At 42.2% G+C, this 9,742-nt stretch overlaps 1 pseudogene; it reads right to left on the reverse strand.

Annotated features, from left to right (window-relative positions):
- Positions 1-4,657: 4,657 nt before the first annotated feature.
- The window catches only part of LOC107731235 (NF-X1-type zinc finger protein NFXL1-like), a 26,276-nt pseudogene continuing 21,191 nt past the window's right edge, over positions 4,658-9,742 (reverse strand).

The raw sequence follows: 9,742 nt of genomic DNA on the forward strand, positions 1-9,742 counted from the left end.
GAGAGAGAGTGAGAGAGAGAGAGAGAGCGTGAGAGAGAGTGAGAGAGAGAGAGAGAGAGAGCGCCTGGGAGTGACAGAGACTCAGCGGCACTTCCTCACAGAATGCCCAAAATATCAAAACATTAGAGACCACCATTACCCCAAAATTAATCATATATTTCCCAAATTTAACATTTGTAGCACAACCGAAAAACTTTGTTTCATTCTTGGCAAAAAAGTCAAATGTGGAAAATGTGCAAATGTGCGAAGAAATATAGAGCTGAGGATCATCAGCATAACAGTGAAAGCTAACACTGTGTTTCCTGATGATATCTCCCAACGGTAACATGTAAAGCGTGAAAAGCAACGGTCCTAGTACTGAGCCTTGAGGTAGAGACCTGCACTCCAGCGGGATCCAATGCAACGGGATGCGGCGCGGGACAACTCTTGATCGGGTGCGGGTGCGGGTGGGAAGAGACTCGTGTGTGTGCGGGATGCGGGAGAATAAAATGATTCGCGGGACTCCCGCAAAATAGAAATTATCTAAACATAAATTGTCTACCCTGTTGAAAAAACCAGCATATGCTGGTTAGGTATGTTTTGACGCTGGGATGCTGGTTTAAGCTGGTCCTTTGCTGGTTTCTTGAACAGGAGCGCTTCACAAAAATGAACCGAAACTCAGCGAATACATGCCTCACAGACATGATAAATATAGGCTAGCTATAGAAAGCTTTAAATTACTACTTAACGAAATAAAACAAATCAAAAACAAAAACTCTTTCATTATAATCATAATCCGTAAAGATGCACTTCTCTCTAAAGGCGCATCTAATGAGGAGATGGCGAGTCAGGATCGACAACTTCATCCTTGCGACACCGACTCAGAAAACACTAGTTTATTAGTAAATAACTCAAATATCTCTCTACTATTTCCCCCTGACAGATCTCTTCAGCTACACTGACGGCACGCACCACACATACTGCTGCTGCGGGACACTAAACACCGTCGAGCCGCTCTTACAATTAATAATATTCAGAAGAGGAACTATGACTTCTGGAAGCTTAGATGGAATAGGGTCTAACATACATGTTGTTAGTTTAGACGATTTAACAAGTTTATACAGTTCTTCTTCTCCTATAGTAGAGAATGAGTGGAATTGTTCCTCAGAGGATCTATAGCACACTATCTGATGTGATACTGTAGCTGACGGCTGCATGGTTACAATTTTATCTCTATTTGTATCGATGTTAGAAGTAAAGTAGTTCAGAAAGTAATTACTGCTGTGCTGTTGGGGAATGTCGTTAGACATTGTATTGAATAAATACCTGGGGTTGTGTTTGTTTTCTTCTAAATGAAAACAAATATGTGTATACACTTAGGTCCAAATATATTTGGACACAGGCACAATTTTTATTATTTTATTTATTCTTTATTTAATGTTTATTCTGCTGACCAAAACATATTGAAGTTACAGTTATATAATGAATATGGGCTTAAAGTGCACACTCTTTAATTTGAGGGTATTCTCATCAAAATTGGAGGAAAGGTTAAGGAATTACAGCTCTTTAATATGTACCTCCCATCTTTTTCAAAGGACCATAAGTAATTTACATTTACATTTAATCATTTTGCAGATGCTTTTATCCAAAGCGACTTACAATAGGGGAATACATAAAGCGATTCTTCTTAAAGAGGCAAACAGACAGGAACTGCTCGTAATACCAAGTTTCAGGCATTGTTCAAATAAGTACAAGCTGGACAGGGAAGGAATAAATAAAGAGAAAGACAAAGTTTTTTAAATTTAAGATGAAGTCAAGTAGCGTCAATAGAGATGAGTTTTCAGCTGTCGCTTGAAAATGGTTAGGGATTCAGCATTCTGGATAGGGGTGGGAAGATCATTCCAGCAGCCAGGAACAGTGAACGAGGCTGCCTGGCGGACATCTCGGCATGGATGAAAGAACATCACCTACAGCTCAACCTGGCAAAGACTGAGCTTCTCGTCTTCCCTGCCACTCCAACTCTACAGCATGATTTCACCATCCAGCGAGGTTCTTCTACAATTACCCCATCAGCTTCGGTCAGAAATCTTGGTGTAATCTTCGATGACCAGCTGACCTTCAAAGACCACATTGCAAAGACTGTTGGATCTTGCAGGTTTGCATTGCACAACATCAGAAAAATCAGGCCCTTTCTAACGGAGCATGCTGCACAACTTCTTGTCCAGGCCCTTGTCATTTCTAGGCTGGACTACTGCAATGCTCTTCTGGCTGGACTTCCATCAAGCACAATCAAACCTCTACAAATGATTCAGAATGCAGGCTTAGCACCCGCCTACTTCCACTCACTACTACGCATCTACATCCCCTCCAGAAGTCTGAGATCCGCTAGTGAGCGACGCCTCGTGGTACCATCACAGAGAGGCTCAAAATCACGTTCCAGAACATTCTCGTTCACTGTTCCTGGCTGCTGGAATGATTTTCCCACCGCTATCCGGAATGCTGAATCCCTGACCATTTTCAACAGCTGAAAACTAATCTCTTTCGACGCTACTTGACTTCATCCTAAAAAAAAGAAAAAAAAAATCTATTTTCTTTAATCTTTCCCTGTCTAGCTTGTACTTTTTTGAACAATGCCTGCAACTTGGTATTACGAGCACTTTCTGTGTTTATTTGCCTCTTAATGATGAATGTATTCCCCAATTGTAAGTCGCTTTGGATAAAAGTGTCTGCTAAATGAATAAATGTAAATGTATTTGTAAATGAAATTTACAAACTAAAAAATTGAGACAAAACTAAAGGCAGAAAGAGCCACAAACACACAACAACTTGTAAGAAATTATAGTCTGCCTCGACCCAGCTTCCACTCCAAATTGTGTATTAAACTATGCTCCTTTCTCTACAAAGAGCTTAATTATCATATAGATAGTTCTTTCCGATCTTAATCATATGTAAATAGTGCCTCCGGAGCGATAATTTGTCACTTATAGCGTGGGAGCAGCAGCAGGCCGTCAAGAACCATCTGCTGACCAAAAGGGTACATGAAAGAACTGCTATGGATTCTGTTTAATCTTATCACCTTAACATTTGGTTGTTCCCACTTGAGTCTACCGAAGATGTGGGAACGGAAGGCTATCACTTTCATTGTCATCCGCAATTTACATTTAAAACGAAACTTAATTTACATGTTGAGCGGGAAGATGAACGTAATACAGTATAAAATGATTGAGCTTAGGATGTTCGGGGTTCAGTCTGACTCCGTTGAACCCAAGGTACTACATGTACTTTGTCACTACTATTCTGTAATAAAAGTTATTCTTCATCAAGATCTTCGACGTCTTCACTTTTTCTTACATGTTTTAAACCCTCATCAGACAATTTGAAACATTTTATGGATAGACTGGGCAAATGCAAATTGCCCATCCCTTACCGCTACATTATACAAATGGCTAGAATTTCTTCACACCCTATTCCTGCTGGATTCTACAGCCCTCTGGACTATGGTCCTTTAATGGAAGGTATACACTTACCTTTCTCTCGTCACGGTGGTCAACCATCAAAACCCACCAACAGAATCCCACCTATTCAGATTCTGAGGTGGTGGAATGAGACTGTGATCAATAAACCTAAAGACACTTCTTGGGCCTGCTCTGCCGGGAATAGTTTTGATAGATTTGGTTGTTTTATGAGACAAATGTATGCTATGCTGCTGACTGTTTCAGTACCGGTCGTTCAAAAGGAACAGGTGTTTGAAAAGATTCTAAGCGTAGAAAATCTGGGAGTACTACAAGAGAATGTGTTGAAAGAAAGGAAGGATCTACCCAGATTTGTCACTCAGTTGTCATCAGGAGAATGGCGAGGAATAGACACGGAATGCTGTGACAAAACTCCATTTGGGTTTATCTGTGAGTGTGATGCTTTGAAAAAACAACCATTGTGTGGAGCACCCCAGAATAACTATGAATCGTGTGAAATCAATTTAACTAATCTTCACAATAATTTTACTAGGGTAATAGTGTCAGACAAGAGAACATGTATTACAACAACTCTAAATCACTTCTCCATTTTTCTTGATAATAACCAGACATTCTGTCCAGTTAATGATACTTCATGTTGTATGACCCCTGAATTAACCTGGTCTATAGGAAATTATCATTTTCCATATGTAAACACCACCGGCAGTCATTGCCTGCAAAGGATTCGCAACAAAATATAAAAAATTCACATTTTATTTATGATTGCATTTATTTGTCCAATTACATTTGAGCCCCTGAAAATGGGGGGACCGTGTATAAAAATGGTTGCAATTCCTAAGCATTTTATGTTATATTTTTGTTCAAGCCCTTGAATTAAAGCTTAAAGTCTGCACTTCAATTTTGTCATGATTGTTTTATTTTTAACTCTGTTCTGGTGGCACACAGACGAAATTATGAAAATTGTGTCAGTGTCCAAATATATATGGACCTAACTGTATATATAAAGTTTAAAAGAGCATTTTGATGAAAATCTCTATATTCATGAAGTCAGACATCTGATCTGAATAATTCAGACTGATCCGGTTCATCTACAGACCGTTACAGAACTATTTTGATCCAGTTTGCCACTTCCATTGTTACCATAGGGTAAGTCTCATCCCAACTCCTTTTACAATCAAGCGCTCGGAGCACCTCAGAGAGACACATCACTGAGACAAAGTCTTTATTTTTAACGTTTATAAGGTTACATCTCCCAAATGTCACTCATGGAATCATTTTCTCTTAATAATGGAAATAAAATCACAATGCTTTAAATGAACTTCACAGTTTTAATGAAAGTGAGGCATAATCTATCAGAAAATCACAGTTTCCATTCTGTCAAACACTGAAATGAAGACTAAACAATTATATGTATGTAACTAATATTCTAATTATCTACGCAAGTCAACTAAAGGGTGAAAAAAAAAGTTTGCGAAGTTTAGTTTGCGAAACTGAAAGAAAACACTGTTGACATTCAGGAAGCTGCTGAGGTACGTTCACTCTCTGTCCGTCTCCTGATTGGTCAGCTGCAGCAGACAGAACGCCGCCACAGCCAACAGGATGCCGCAGATGGGCATCAGGAGGCGGAGCTTATATCTGTGCCACACCCCCTCCTCTGTCTCCACCTCTGTGACTTTCCTGTTCTTCTTCCTCCGTCCTTTCTGTCGTTTCTCAAATGCCTCCAGCTCAGCCTGAAACACACACACACACACACACACACACCCCAGAGGCTACATCGGCGAGAAGCTCTCATAGCTGCAATGGACGTCATAGATCCTGATATCCACTAGCCCACCCATAAGCGTCCTCACACTGACCTGCTGATGTGAGGAGATGAAAGCTAAAGCTCAGCTGATTAAAGAGCCTCTGAAACAGTGAGCAGCTCTTCAGATCACAGTCATTTCTCAGATCTCAATGACATTCATGCGTTTCTCGACTCACCTGCTGTTTTCTAATTTCTCCCTCCAGAGCGGCTCTTTCCTCTGCTGCACAAGCCTGAAACACACACACACACACACAAAACTAATTGTCCAGTAACTGTTTCTCCAAGTTTCCCACTGAGCTGATGGCTGTGTGTTTATTTGTGTGTGTGTGTGTGTGTGTGTGTGTGTGTGTGTGAAATGGAATCTGTGTCCATTAACCCTCAGCTGGGATGGAAACGTGTGTGTGTGTTTGCTGTTTTATAGTTTCACACTCTCTCTGTCTGAGCCAAAAGAATCAATGACCCGGCAGTGGATTTTATGGCCCTTCTCCATGACAACAGTTCCTGTGTCACTCTACACTTTCACCCGCATCACAGCCCTGTATGTGTGTGTGTGTGCAGGGGCATAGTTTGTGGGGGGGGACAGGGCGATATAACCCCCCAATAACCAAAACTAGCGAGTACAACCCCCCAATATTTATACCATGATTAATGGAAACCTGGAATCAGGCTATTAATTAATTATTTAAATCACGTACGAACCAAACGGAGCAGTTCTCAGCACAGAATGACTGAAGCGCAGTTCTTGAGCTTCGCGTGGATCACTGTATACTCTGTGCGTTCACCAGCGCTCGAGCGAAGTTTGATGAGATGTGAGCGAGCCATTCCTATCGGGAAGCTGATGGTCAAATATGTGATCAACTTGCATTATTTAGAGAAACACCACTTTAAAGTGCTATGGAGAAAGTCGAACAGTATCTAAAAAAGGCAAATAAACTAAAAACACTGATGAAAAGAGAAAACAGTCTTGAACCAGCACTAACATATATTAAAATCTTTTTAAACTACTCTTGACCACCTTTACTAGAATTTATCACGTTTTATTGTAGGATTATTTATTGTGTAAAATTGAGTCTAACTTGTGGTAGAATTTATAATAATCTGTGAAGGGAATATATTTTTCCCTATAGACTCATATTACAGCTGTAGCATGTTGTAGCTACTGGTTCTAAATGTGCAGGCGGTTGTTTCTTCATAACAAATGCTATATTGATTAATTAGAGTCATTATTGGCCTGGTAATGATTAATAGGCTAGTCTTATTATAACAAATGCTATACAGTTAAGAATATGGTACATGGCCTTCAGATATTCCAAAAGATGGCATGGATTAAAGCCTGATGAACTGTTAAGGAGTAAGAAAACAATATCAATATAAGAAAATGTTAAGTTAGATTGGCATGTTGAATTAGAGCATTCTGTCAAACTATAGCCTATAAGTGCCTAAATAATATAAAACACACACACACACACATATATATATATATATATATATCCTATGTAAACTAGTAATTGTTAACTATGATGTTACTTTATTGCACCAACTTAGCATAGATAATAGCACAAAAGACCATTTCACAAAAATAAATATATAAGCAAACAAACAAATAAATAAACCTTACGAGTGAGCATGACCCGAGACTCTACTAAAACAGTTCACACTTCAACCCCCCCAATGTTCAAACCAAAACTACGCCCTTGTGCGTGTGTATGTGTGTGTCTGTGAGTGCATAAGTGTGTGTGTGTGTGTGTGTGTGTGTGAGTGCATAAGTGTGTGTGTGTGTGTCTGTGAGTGCATAAGTGTGTGTGTGTGTGTTACCTCTGCATGTGTCTTCTGTAACTCTCGACACGTCTCGTCACACACGACCAGGTCGCTCTCTGATCTCGCACGAGAACAGGGGAATTCCTGAACACACACACAAATACTGTTTACACAGTGACAGTGATGAGTGCTTATTAAAGCCATGTGATGACCTCTTCATCATCTGACCACAAACATTAGATCTGCTGTGAAGCCGCAGTCCATCAGCGTTTGGTCACATGATCTTCCGTGTGTTTGTACCTTTCTGAACCTCTTGCAGGGGCACTTGAGCTTGACTCGCTGACCGCAGCTCTGATCGCAGTCGCCGGCGTGACACAGCAGTTTACAGCGGTGCCCGCATCCCAGCTGCACACACACATTCACAACAAACAATCAGCACAGAGCAGCCGCATCCCAGCATGCAACACTCTCCGCTTCTCACAGAACAAACCCTACAGCACCTGTTTGGGACACTGATTCTGACAGGAGCTCAGCAGCTGTTTGCCCTGATCATCCGCAGACGTGAACTTCCTACAAAACACACACACACTCGTCACTGAGCTTCTGAGATCCGTCCAGAGAGCAGCAGGAGAGTCACTCACACACACACACACACACACACACACACACTCACTCACTCACTCACACACGCGCACACACTCACACTAACACACGCACACACACGCACAGACTCACTCTCACACACACACACTCGTCACTGAGCGTTTGAGATCCGGCCGGAGAGCAGCAGGAGAGTCACTCACACACACTCGATGTAGAGGCTGGAGATCCTGCAGTGGCAGCGCAGACGGACCATCAGCCCACAGGGAGGACAGCAGCCGCGGTGACAGGCCAGAACACACGGGTGAGTGCAGCCCACAGGACGCGGCTTCAGACAGCCCTCCTCACACTGCACACACACACACCTAATGGTTAGAGGGTCAGACTAGTGACCCGAAGGTCGCGGGTTCGAGTCTCAGGTCCGGCAGGGATTGTCGGTGGGGGGAGTGAATGAGCAGCGCTCTCTTCCACCCTCAATACCACGACTGAGGAGAGATCCTTGAGCAAGAACAGATCCCCCAGTGCTCCGGGTGTGTGTGTGTGTGTGTGTGCACTACTGTGTGTGTGTGCACTTGGATGGGTTAAATGCAGGACACACACACAGAAAACAAACAGAAAGCCAGTCACTGTGAGGACAGAGCTCGTGGCAACAGGGTCAGAGGGTCATGTGACCTACCTTAGTTTTGTCTGAGTTTGGCACAGCAGTCACACGATGGCACTCCAAACTGCAGCTATGATTCCCACACGCTAAAGTCCGTCCACATGACCGGCCACAGGAGAACGGCCCACGAGTGTGACACGGAACCGGACTCACCTTCAACACACACACACAGAGAGAGAGACACACACACACAGAGAGAGAGAGACACACACACACACACACACACACAAACAAACAAAGACAATGATTCAGAGTCTTTATATTTCACTATAACCATATATGTATGCTATAACTAATGTATATAACTAATACGAGACTGAATGTTATAGATCTAATAGATAAATAGATCTAAATGTTTCTCAAGCCTACTGACGAACAGAAATAAATGACAAGCAAATGGACACCAACAATACAAAGAAATCAAATGCAAAATAAAACACTGCAGGAATGACATATACAGTGATTGTTCCTGAAGCGATGGAGTCCAGAGCAGTGAGCGAGTTTCTCTTGTCTTGTCTTGTTTGATGAACATTAATGACACGGACATTAGCAGATTATTAGGCTGCTGTCTCTTTAAGACCTGATAAAGATCCAATACACTGACACACAACTGATTTCTTTCTCAACTCTTGAAGTCACAGTGAGTGAGTGCTAACAAACACAAGTCATCACCTCCAGCCTGACTTTCAGTTCTAGAAGCGTTTGACCTTCGCTTTAATCTGAAGAATCCAAACCTCAGCTTATCAGCTGCAGTGTGAAATGAACCAGACACGCTGGTGTATGTGTTCACCTCATGTTCTCCAAGACAGGCTCTGTAGAGAAAAACAATACACAATGTTGTCATTTACAGCAGCAGGACACACAATGACACAATCTGTTTTAGTTGGACTCACTTTAAAGACACACACACAGAGTTACTTTAAACCATCTCACATACACTCACACACTTTTGGCCACAACTGACCGGAGTGTGTTTGCCATATGTGCAGAAAATCCCTACAACACAAACAACAAACACTGCCAAAAACATGCTTCCCCAGCATGCCTACAAATACACAGCATTGTGTGTGTGTGTGCGAGTTTGTGTGTGTGTGTGCGTGAGTGAGTGTGTGTGTGTGTACTGGTTTATATATCCTGGTGGGGGTGTGCGTGTGTGTGTATGAGTGTGTGTATGAGTGTGTGTGAGAGTGTGTGTGTGTGTGTGTGTGTGCGAGTGAGTGTGTGTGCGAATGTGTGTGCATGTGTGTGTCTGTGTTTGAGCGTGAGTGTGTCTGTGTGAATGAGTGTGTGTAAATGTGTGTGTGAGTGAGTGAGTGTGTGTGTGTGAGTGAGTGTGTGTGTGAGAGAGAGTGAGTGCGTGTGTGTGAGTGTGTGTGAGAGAGTGTGAGTGTGTGCGAGTGTGTGTGTGAGTGAATGTGTGTGAGAGTGCGAGTGTGTTTGAGAGTGCAAATGTGTGTGTGAGTGTGC

The sequence above is a fragment of the Sinocyclocheilus rhinocerous genome, unplaced genomic scaffold (genome assembly GCF_001515625.1).
Source record: "Sinocyclocheilus rhinocerous isolate Xijiao unplaced genomic scaffold, SAMN03320098_v1.1 scaffold1425, whole genome shotgun sequence".
Lineage (NCBI taxonomy): Eukaryota > Metazoa > Chordata > Actinopteri > Cypriniformes > Cyprinidae > Sinocyclocheilus > Sinocyclocheilus rhinocerous.